This window comes from Palaemon carinicauda, chromosome 19 (assembly GCF_036898095.1).
Source record: "Palaemon carinicauda isolate YSFRI2023 chromosome 19, ASM3689809v2, whole genome shotgun sequence".
In the NCBI taxonomy this organism is placed as follows: Eukaryota; Metazoa; Arthropoda; class Malacostraca; order Decapoda; family Palaemonidae; genus Palaemon; species Palaemon carinicauda.
Window position 1 is genome coordinate 10,179,185 of NC_090743.1, and position 11,785 is coordinate 10,190,969.

Here is an 11,785-nt window from a genome sequence, read left to right on the forward strand (position 1 = left end):
CATTCACATGGGCGTCATAAATACGCCTAGCATTGAGGATTACTGTTGACAAATGACTATGATGCAACAGGTGGCAGATTCAATGTCGTCAAAAAGGTTTCGACTGCTGAGGTTCCTGGTTTATTTAAAAAATAATGGAGATGCCTGGACCATCACTGACCAATTCTTCAAGATTCGGCGTTTCTTCAACGTTTTGATCAGAGATCCTGCGGATGAGGCCATGGTGCCTACAAGGTGATCAAGGCTGGATCCTTATGTCCATACATTCTAAGCTAACGTGACAAGTGGGGACACAAGCTGTTGTGCAGGGCTAGAATTGATGGTTTCATTCATGACATTCTCCTCTAGCAGGGAGACTACAGTACATTCTCCAGCCACCCTACAAGGTCTCACAGAGGACGATTCTGTTCTGCAGTTGGCAGTAAGGCTACTATCACCTTTACCAAAACACGCTAACCCACTTATACAAGACCCCTATGTGGGCCAGACAGAAGTACATGAAGCTCTTTGAGTATCTCCTGGATCTTTGTATTGGCAATGCCCGGCTGCTGTACAAGAGTCACTAGAAGGTCTTGAAGGAGAAGGCCATGCCTCTCATGACTTTCCAATTCCGAAAGTCATTATTCCATATGAAAGCCAGCAGTATGACACCAAGGAGTGGCATATGCCAGGCTGGCTTACAAGTTATGTTTCAGGAAGAAAGATCCACCATAAGCGATGAATGCGCAGCCTATCAAGTGGCCCTCGTCTTATCGGACACCCAGAATTTCTTAATCCCCTTCCATTCCCTTCATGCACTGATCCCCCACCCTCATAACCCAAGTAGTCAAGTCATTTATATATTCTGTTTTGTGATCTATATTAAGGTACCTTCCTAAGCCAGCGTAACAACTAATTATTCTATTTTTCAGTCTCGATTGTGTTTTATGTGTTACCTGGTAAATATAAGTTGTAATTGTCCTGCAAATATGTTTTATTTTACATAATTTGGACATATTATAACCCTAAAATTGAATTTTATTCTAGTAAGATTTTCCTCTAATGACGGAAAATTATATGAAAAAAAAGTTTTTTGACCAAATTTAGAAGAAATAGGTTGTAAGAGGAGCTCAGCAGTTGGTTTGGTACTACTTTTTGAAGTCAAATTTTTTGCCCATTTTTTATCATTACTGTCACTTCAACCCTCAAGGGATTAGCGTGTTTCCCCTTAATACGCGGGATTGGCTAAAAGGTTGACAATAGTAAATATGTCTTATAAAAGCAGAAAATATAACATACTGTTGTTAAAAGTATGATCCTATGTTTACCATAATTATTAAGATGGTATTTTGTGTATGAATATGTGTTGATTTGAAAATCAATAAAGTAGAGGGCGCTGTAGTACGTTCCGTCAGAGTACTATATTACGTATCCTTGCGTGGAGAGTAGCCTACTGTAGTAGGTCACTGGAGAGTAGCCTACTGTACTGCATTGAGTGACTGGAGAGTAGCCCACTGTACTGCATTGAGTGACTGGAGAGTAGCCTACTGTACTGCATTGAGTGACTGGAGAGTAGCCCACTGTACTGCATTGAGTGACTGGAGAGTAGCCTACTGCATTGAGTAAATGGAGAGTAGCCTACTGCATTGAGTAAATGGAGAGTAGCCTACTGCATTGAGTAAATGGAGAGTAGCCTACTGCACTACGTCACTGGAGAGTTGACTACTGCATTGCGTCCGGTCAATGAAGTCACACGCTGTTTGTCATACTAAAATTATCATTGCCGGTAATATTCATCACCGTCATGGATATAAACTCAAAAGTTTTTTTTTTTTTTCGTATCTGGGTTGTTTATACAAGAGCTTTCTAAAGAGTAAAGAGTTCTTCGAGTTTTATCTACTAAAAACTACTGTCACTCTGACTGATTGATTGATTCTGAGTTATCTGGCATCCTGACATCAAAGGTCATTGACGCCGAACTGTTATCTGAAGGATTACGAAAATACTCAATGAATAAACAATTATGTCATGAACAATTCATTGTGTATATCTAGAAACAGTAATAACTAAATATACCGATTGGGTATTTCAAATTAAAAGCAAAAATCAGTACACTAAAGCATGATAAAATAAAAAAAGGATGTTTGTTACGTAACTTATACAATACTCTTATCAATCATTAAAAAAAAGACGTTCAAAATTTTTATCTCCTAAAGAGAAACTTCCCAAAAATTGTCTTCCAAGAATTGATAGGCGTACATTTTAAAAGTTTCAATAAATTGAGCTTTTCAAAAAAAAAGATCAATAGTAATTACAGTGCATCATAAAAATATGCGAAAAAATCTCAATTTTCTCAAAAATAATTCAAAATATTAAAACAACAGCAATCATAGATATCTAACCTCCGCCAAATGCTGTCGTTGACACAAAAAGAGACATTCGATTTCCATCTGATGCAGACTCCGGATCCGGAACGGGATTATCTCCAAATGTAAATGGACTCGTCCATGGTCTAATATCCATCTATGATGGAAATTTCGTCAAATTCCGCAAATTTGTTTTGAAGTTATCTTTAAAATAGCGTAACATGCAAATCCAGATCCGGATCATCTCCAAAATTTAATAGGGGTCGTCCTTGACCTATTATCTATATGTGGTGAAAATTTCGTTAAAATCCGTCGAGTAGTTTTGACGAAATCCTGTCCAGAGACAGACAGACACACAGACAAAACAAATAAACGAGACTCAGATCCAGAACTTGATCATCTCCAAAAGTTAATGGAGTCGTCTGTAGCCTAAGATTTATCTGTAGTGGAAATGTCAAACCGTTAATTTGTTTTGACGTTATCTTAAAAATACAAATACGGATCTAGAATCCGGATCCGGATGATCTCGAAAATTCAATGGGGTCGTCCATGACCTATTATCTATATGTGGTGAAAATTTTGTCAAAATCCGTCAAGTAGTTTTGGCATAAGCCTGTCCACAGATAGACACAAAGGAAAATAAGTCAACTGGATAGAATCCGGATCCGTATGGGGTCGTCCATGTCCTAAGATCTAGCTATGGTGAAAATTTCGTCAAAATCCGTCGAATAGTTTTGACGTAATCCTGTCCGTAGACAGACACACATGGAAATAAAATTGTGAAAAATGTAAATCCGGATACGGTACCGGATCATCTCCAAAAGTTACTGATGTCATCTATGGCGTAAGGTCTATCTGTGGTGAAGATTTCATTAAATTCCGCCAATTTGTTTTGACGTATTCTAATCTTTAAAATTGTGAAAACTGCAAATCCGGATCGTCTCCAAAAATTTAATGAGGTTGTCCATGATCTAAGTCTATCTGTAGTGAAAATTTCATCAAAATCCGTTGAATAGAAATAAATAAATAACCCGACTCAAAAATATAAAATCCTTGGCGGATGTAACCAAAAGGAACACAATCTTGAGGCAACATAACTAAAAAGCCGAATGAGATCCCCTAACACACACATACACACACACACCGTTCTCGCTAATCACATAACAAACAAAAAATAGCAGTTTCCCCATTAACATCAACCAAAGAAACAACTATTTAAATACATTGTTACCAACATCCGATTTAAGATAACAGTAACACTTAAAATCCTCAAGTAACAAATAAATCAAAAGAAACACATTCATTAAAAAAATATCCTAAAAAAAACTCCCCTCTAAGCATTAAAAAATACTCCCCAAAAAAGGGTCCCTCCTCACAAGCCTTCGTCACCCAAACTGCCGCCTGGTATCTGCCGAAGTGGTGTCGATCTTTTATCCCAATTAAAGTCCCATGAAACGTGCCATTCGGACGCCTTCAAATGGCCCCTGAGAATGGGGTATTAATCTTCACACTTTGAGAGAGAGAGAGAGAGAGAGAGAGAGAGAGAGAGAGAGAGATGAGAGAGAGAGAGAGAGAGAGAGAGAGATTTTGCATGAAACTTGACATGTCGATGCAGACTACTGTATCAGATTATTATTGCCTCCTTAGAGAGAGAGAGAGAGAGAGAGAGAGAGAGAGAGAGAGAGAGAGAGAGAGAGAGAGAGAGAGAGAATTTAAAGTGTTCGATGAATATATTACACCATCACCTCACCTTCTTGCATCATCATCTCTCACCTTCAGAGAGAGAGAGAGAGAGAGAGAGAGAGAGAGAGAGAGAGAGAGAGAATTTAAAGTGTTCGATGAATATATTACACCATCACCTCACCTTCTTGCATCATCATCTCTCACCTTCAGAGAGAGAGAGAGAGAGAGAGAGAGAGAGAGAGAGAGAGAGAGAGAGAGAGAGAGAGAGAGAGAGAGAGAGAAATTTAAAGTGTTCGATGAATATAATTACACCATCACATCACCTTACATCATCATCTCACCTTAAAAAGAGAGAGAGAGAGAGAGAGAGAGGAGAGAGAGAGAGAGGAGAGAGAGAGAGAGAGAGAGAGAGAGAGAGAGAGAGAGAAATTTAAAGTGTTCGATGAATATATTACACCATCACCTCACCTTGCATCATCATCTCCCACCTTCAGAGAGAGAGAGAGAGAGAGAGAGAGAGAGAGAGAGAGAGAGAGAGAGAGAGAGAGAGAGAGAGAGAGAATTCAAAGTGTTAGATGAAATACGTTACACCAATACCCTCACCTTCTTACATCATTATCTCACCTTAAAGAGAGAGAGAGAGAGAGAGAGAGAGAGAGAGAGAGAGAGAGAGAGAGAGAGAGCGCTACTGTGTGTATCCAAATCAAGCCCACTTAAAACCACCCACAAAATATGATAAACATTTCTTTATATCCCCTTTATATCCATGTCGTATCGCGGGTTCAGTTAGGAACATCCATTAAGGGTGCTTAACCAAAAGGACGCTGTAAGTGTTTTTGCATAATCTAAAGTGGCCATTGGCTGATTAAAGTGCTCCCCAGCGCTATTTTTCTTTCTTCCCTTCTTTATTGCCGGTTCTCTTCTCTTAAATACTGGGAATTGTATTATTCATACCGGCAAAGGTTCTTGCATTCTTCAGTCTCTCATTCGCTCTACAAAGCAGTGATAGAAAAGACAAAATAAAAAACAAAGATGAAGAATTGGACGAAAACAAACGAAGAAGACTTCGAAAACAGTAGAAATCCAGATAAGCAAAACAATAAAAAAAAACACTTTCCCCGCTCAACTCTAATAAAAAAAAAAAGGACCAAAAAAAATAGGTAAAGCAAAAAGGACACACACCAACTACATTGTTTCGTTATCAAGGCAACATCCTTGTATCACAACAGCAGTCAAACGAGTTTAGTTAGGCGCGAACAACCCCTTTTTCCTTACCTCTCTCTCTCTCTCTCTCTCTCCTCTCTCTCTCCTCTCTCTCTCTCTCTCTCTCTCCTATAGTCTCGCGTGTACATTATCGCAACCTCCATTAATAACTGCGTCCAGGATTCCGCGAAATAGGAAAACGACATATGTTAAGGGCTTTGCTCGGTATCGCCCGACGCTAAATAAATCGCCGAAATCGGCCAGATCGATTGGGTCGCTATCGCCCGGCCTCTTCTAATGGTAGCCTCTTCTCCATTACGGAGTGACAAAACACAGCCCCATCTCGCCTATTAGAAACCTATCACCCGAGGTAGCTCGATGACTTCGATAAGAAGACCAGAAGCTTTTAAAAGAAGAGAGGAGAGGGTCGCCCCGCCACTGAAGAAGGGACGACGAGGTGGAGGAGGAGGAGGAGGAGGAAGAGGGAGGAGTATAGGGAGGGGAAGGGTAGTGTGTGACTTAAATTGCTGCCTTTTTAATTGCTAATTGTCTCGCCAAGAGAGAGGTTATTGCCGCACATTATAATGATTAGATTGGCGACGAGCAGAATAAAGGAGAAGGGGGGGGGGGGCCCTCGTGCGAAGACAAACGTGAATTGATATGGGGAAATTTCTATCGTATAGATCAGCTATTAATAGATTTTTATATCACTTTATTAGTCAATATTATATTGCCTTCTTCGAAGATCAGGGAACAAAACTTCATTTAAATGGATGTCATTTACAGATATTGGGATATAAATTCAACATTATAGTTGGCTATTTCATTATCTAAATATCTCTATAACATAAAATTCTGTCTTGCTATTCTAACTTGATTAATTGCAAAACAGGTTTTTACCTCATTAGTAGGTAAGTGGAATATTAATTCCTCTGTACTTAATTATAAATATTTCCATATTACTTTTTCTTAATAAAACCAGATTTAACTTCATTTGTTGAAGAATTTTATAAAGATGATCGAACTTTTATCATCTATCAAACAGACCTGTTATCGTATGCTCTTTAACCTAGAGTACGGGTGGTCATTCAGTGCAGTGTTTAACGGAGTTGTCTTCACTATCGGATCCTTACTGCTGTTAGTGTTTACTTGCTTATTTGATTGCCTAACCTTGAGTTAGGCACGGGCTCTTGCGTTGGCAGCTCGTAAAGGTGTTTACTAAACACTTATCTTTACAATCGGATCATTACTACTGTTGGTGTATACTAAATAAACTGTCCTCTTTAGTCATTTAATTGAATCCATATTACACTTGATTACCGTTCATCAACAAGTACAAATATATACAGACCTGTGAAAACGTAACTTTGAGCGTCTCTGGGCGTATTCTGATTCCGGATATTTTTAATCCATTGGACATATTATATGTTCAAAATATTATGTTTTTTTTTTTTTTTTTTTCCTTTCGTGAATTACAAGAATGAACATTTTACAAAATATAGATTATATTATTATTACTACTAGCTAACGATATTAAGAAAAATGTCAAAAAATACGGGCCTGGAGATTGATTGGCAAATTTACCATGGAACAAACCCGGAAAACCTAAGAAATGAGAGAAGTGATACACAGAGGGTATTGTAACGTGTGACTTTTCTGAAAATATAGAAAATTTGACCAATTTTCTCTCATCTTGCCAGGAATATAGAAAAGAAAGAAGTGAATCAATTGAGCTCCAATAATTATATGAAGAGGTCGGAACGGAAATGATAGGTAAAATTTTATTCCGTAAAGATCATATTGAAAAGCAGACAGAAATTTACATCACATGGACACAAAAGTAAGAGAAAACCCCCAAAACTAAAATATACCACACAAAAACTTGAGGTACCATTGCAAAGCATATGACAGTGGTGAATATTGAGGTGAGTGGCTGCCATGGAAAAGGAAAAATATCGCAACTAATGAGGGTAAAATTATAGGGTCAAAGCTCGCATGGGAAAAAAGATAATGTTCCTGACTTTAAAAATACCGAAGTTATCCATAAATGTGACATGATAATAAAGCAAATAACAATTAAACAATTAAATGTGATGTTATTTCTCTAAAAAAGATTAATTTAAAAAGTAATACAGAATTCCGAAATATGTCCTCATCAGTTGATGAAGATAGATTGTTAAAACCCTCAACTGCATTAGTGATGAGATATCTAAGAAGGGAAAATAAACAACTTAGTAATATATATATATATATATATATATATATATATATATAAATATATATATATATATATAATATATATATATATATATATATATATATATATATATAGTGTGTGTGTGTGAGTGTGTTTGCTACGTGTAATTTATTTCCTTATTTATTTCATTTCATCGCTTGGCTATTTTCCCCGTAGTAAGCCCTTGGGCTTATAGCATCCAGCATAGCTTGTAATAATCATAGTAAAAGTGGAAAGATGCTGGATAACACAATCCCGGGTAGTTGGAATGAGTATTCTGAAGAATTGTTGAATGTGGGAGGGGGCTGAATCATAAGAAAAATAGTAACTGTTGGTGTGTATAGAGAATGATACTTTTGAGGAAGCAATAAGGATGAGGACTTTTTAAGAAGCTGAAGACTACAGATGAAGAAAACTGGAAAGGTATATTGTAAGATTCTGGAGAGAGAGAGAGGGAGAGGGAGAGAGAGAGTGAGAGAGAGAGAGAGGAGAGAGAGAGAGAGAGAGAGAGAGAGAGAGAGAGAGAGAGAGAGAGAGAGAGATTCTTAATTGCATACAAAAAAATCCCACTAGGGAAATTAAAAGTTGCATTAAAATCAAACAGAAAAGATAAAAATGCGCCACTTCCTCCATCAAGTAATATCGTCATAACTACATTATTTGACTGCTCCTTAAAATGATACCGGTTATCCCAGCTATGGAATCATTGCTCGAGATACATCCCACTGTTATTCATTAGAGATTTACTGGAAACTACAGCCCCACCCCAGGCCTCCATTATCCCTTTATTAAAACGGTTAACAACGCCGTACATTTGGAAGAAGCTTTTGTTGTTGGTCGTGACTACATTACCCGACATAACCTAACCTGTATATTAAACCCTACCGGGCAGGGAGAGGTCCACTCTTCCCTTCAACATGGCACAGGTTAACATAATCGATATGGCTATGAATACGGCCACGTATTATTATTATTAATACTAGTCAAGCTACAACCGTAGTCGGAAAAGCTAGATGCTATAAATTCTGCTGATACGTGGGTCCGTTATCCACAGCCTCGGCCTGTATTTGTTACGTTAAAATTTAATACTATTTCAACCACCTACAACTAGATAAAATCATATCCATATGTACCCAAAATGTATTGTGTCTCGTATCAATTTCACTAGTAGATGAAATAGACTTTAACGGTGGTCTGGGAAAGAAGGGCTTAAGTAAAGTATGATAACTTTTCAAACTTTTACATAACTGTATATTTTCAAGTTATTCATTTCGACTGATATAAAGGTTCCCTGCCAAAAGAATCTTTAAGTCTCTTCTACTCTTACCAAGAGGAAAGTAGCCACTGAACAATTACAGTGTAGTAATTAACCTCTTGAGAGAAGAAGAATTGTTTGGTAATCTCAGTGTTGTCAGGTGTATGAGGACCGAATACCTGGATTTCTTTGAAACCACATACATGGGTTCTCTTATAACGCCTTACTTCTCAAACATACGATATATGGTGACCTACATAATGCTGAAAGAAGACAGGGACAGCAGCCTTATGTAGGGCATTATTTACTAATTAGGTTTGGCTTGGGAATGTCGCTGCCACCGTCAACGAAACCTACGTCAAACTGTACACTGTTGACCATATTGATAGTATGTTAGTGTGGGGGATACAAGTTCGTAATTCTAGTAGAGCTGATCTTCCTACTAGTGACTAACGCTATGTATCTCTAGCTGCCGTAAATACTCTCAGTAACACATTAAACCAGGGTTTAAACTCGATCATGTGCCATATGGCTGCTTTTTTACCTTAGATTACCTTAAAACATTTTCTGATTTCCTTAAATTTTAAGCTCGTAAAACCGAAATTAAAATCGAATTACCTTGAAAACCACGAAAACTACCTCAAACTAAGTCAAGTTTAAACCCTGCATTAAACATTCATGAAGTGGATAATCGCAAGCGTGTATATATAAAATTTTCAGAGACACATAACCTCTGAAATATTAAATGATATTCGAAAAAAAAAACATGAGATTGAAAAAAAATAATTCTGAATTTAAATGTCTAAATTAGAACAGCAAAGGGAAAATGAAAAAAAAAAAATGTGATATATAAGTAATAACCAGCTCAAATAAAGAATCCAGCTTGCCGAATGAATCGATCGAACACTAATTAACCCCTTGAGCCAAGGAAAATTAATTGTGGAGAGAGAGAGAGAGAGAGAGAGAGAGAGAGAGAGAGAGAGAGAGGAGAGAGAAGAGAGAGAGAGAGGAGAGAGAGTGTGTGTTTCTCAATAATCTTTTCTTAGACATGGAACAGGAAACTAATAAATATTTAATCATGCAGAGAGAGAGAGAGAGAGAGAGAGAGAGAGAGGAGAGAGGAGAGAGAGAGAGAGAGAGAGAGATGAGAGAGAGAGAGAATAAAATTTACAGTATTATAAAATCAGAAGGATACAATGAACATGAGTTGAAAACCTAATATATAATAAAACTAAGTGTCAAACCATCAAATAGCACATAAAATATAAACAATGCACGAATAAAAGGTTTGTTTATGTTCTAAATATTAAACTGTTCCCCCTTATAAAGAAATCATCTGGAATAATAAAAATAAAAATCTAAATCTAAAACTCGCAATTCAATAACAAAATCATCAAGAAAAAATGTGAAGAGCCACTTCGCCACACACACACAAAGACTCACAAACACTCATACACACAAACGCAAATACACACACACACACACACAACAACACACACACACACACACACACACACACACACACCCTAGGAAAGTCAGTCGTCATCCACACTATTCCAGAAACATTTCTCAGAAACAGAAACTTGATTAAAAATAATATATGGATATTAAACACCATAATTATTCTAATACTTGTATTGAATCTATTTCTCAATATATAAAGCTAAAGTTCCATTCATCACCACTACCTGAAGCATATAGGCTACACTCATCTCTACCTTAATTTTAAGTACGGCTCCCTGACCATCCACAAAACATTACCAAATAATCGTATGTCAATTACAATTAATTAATTTGTTACCTGGCGTCACAACTCTAATGGTCAAAAATGCAAAATGACAATTGCAACATCTAAATAATTTTCGTTGCAGTCATCCTCACTATAGATGCCGAAGGACTGAAAAATTTAATTCCCTTATCATTATCCATCTTCTATTCCCTCTTTCCATTACTTCATAAAATAATCAACTTGGTTTTTCATCTTCTATTCCCCCCCCCCCTCCCCTTACTTCTTAAAATAATCAAATCGATCTTTCATCTTCTATTCCCCCTCCCCTTACTCCTTAAAATAATCAACTTGGTTTTTCATCTTCTATCCCCCCTCCCCTTACTCCTTAAAATAATCAACTTGGTTTTTCATCTTCTATCCCCCCTCCCCTTACTCCTTAAAATAATCAACATGGTTTTTCATCTACTATCCCCCTCCCCTTACTCCTTAAAATAATCAACATGGTTTTTCATCTTCTATCCCCCCCCTCCCCTCACTTCTTAAAATAATCACCTTGGTTTTTCATCTTCTATTCCCCCTCTCCATTACCTTCTTAAAAAAATCAACTTGGTTTTTCATCTTCTATCCCCCCCCCCTCCCCTTACTCCTTAAAATAATCAACTTGGTTTTTCATCTTCTATCCCCCCCTCCCCTTACTCCTTAAAATAATCAACTTGGTTTTCATCTTCTATCCCCCTCTCCATTACTTCTTAAAATAATCAAATTGGTCTTTCATCTTCTATTCCCCCCCCCCCCCATTACTTCTCAAAATAATCAAGTTGGTTTTTCATCTTCTATCCCCCTTACTTCTTAAAATAATCAACTCCGTTTTTTTTTTTCCATCCTCCCCATTAAACCGACCTACAAGAATGGAAGTTTTAAATATATTTTTATACCAAGACTATCCATCAACGTCAGGGCACCTCATAAACACCATTTCATACAATCTTTATTCGGAAAAGACGAAATTGCATTTTATCATTTCGTACCAAAACACCTCCGCGAGACGGTGGAATACCACGAGAGTGAGAAAGAATAAAAGAGAGACATTAATGAAGACAAATTACTTAGTAATTCTCCCTTTAGATCGCTTCTTCCTCTGTCCCTTTAATGATAAAATTCCCATCCCCGAAACCAGCTCCTTTTTAATGACGAGGCCATTTCGTAGGCTGTCGTCGTAATTGTCACTATAATTGTAATTATAATCTTAATTGTTTAGGACTCAGGGGCATTAAAACATAGCCCGCGACAGTGAAATATTGAGTGCAAACAATGCCTTTGTTTTCTTTACGTGT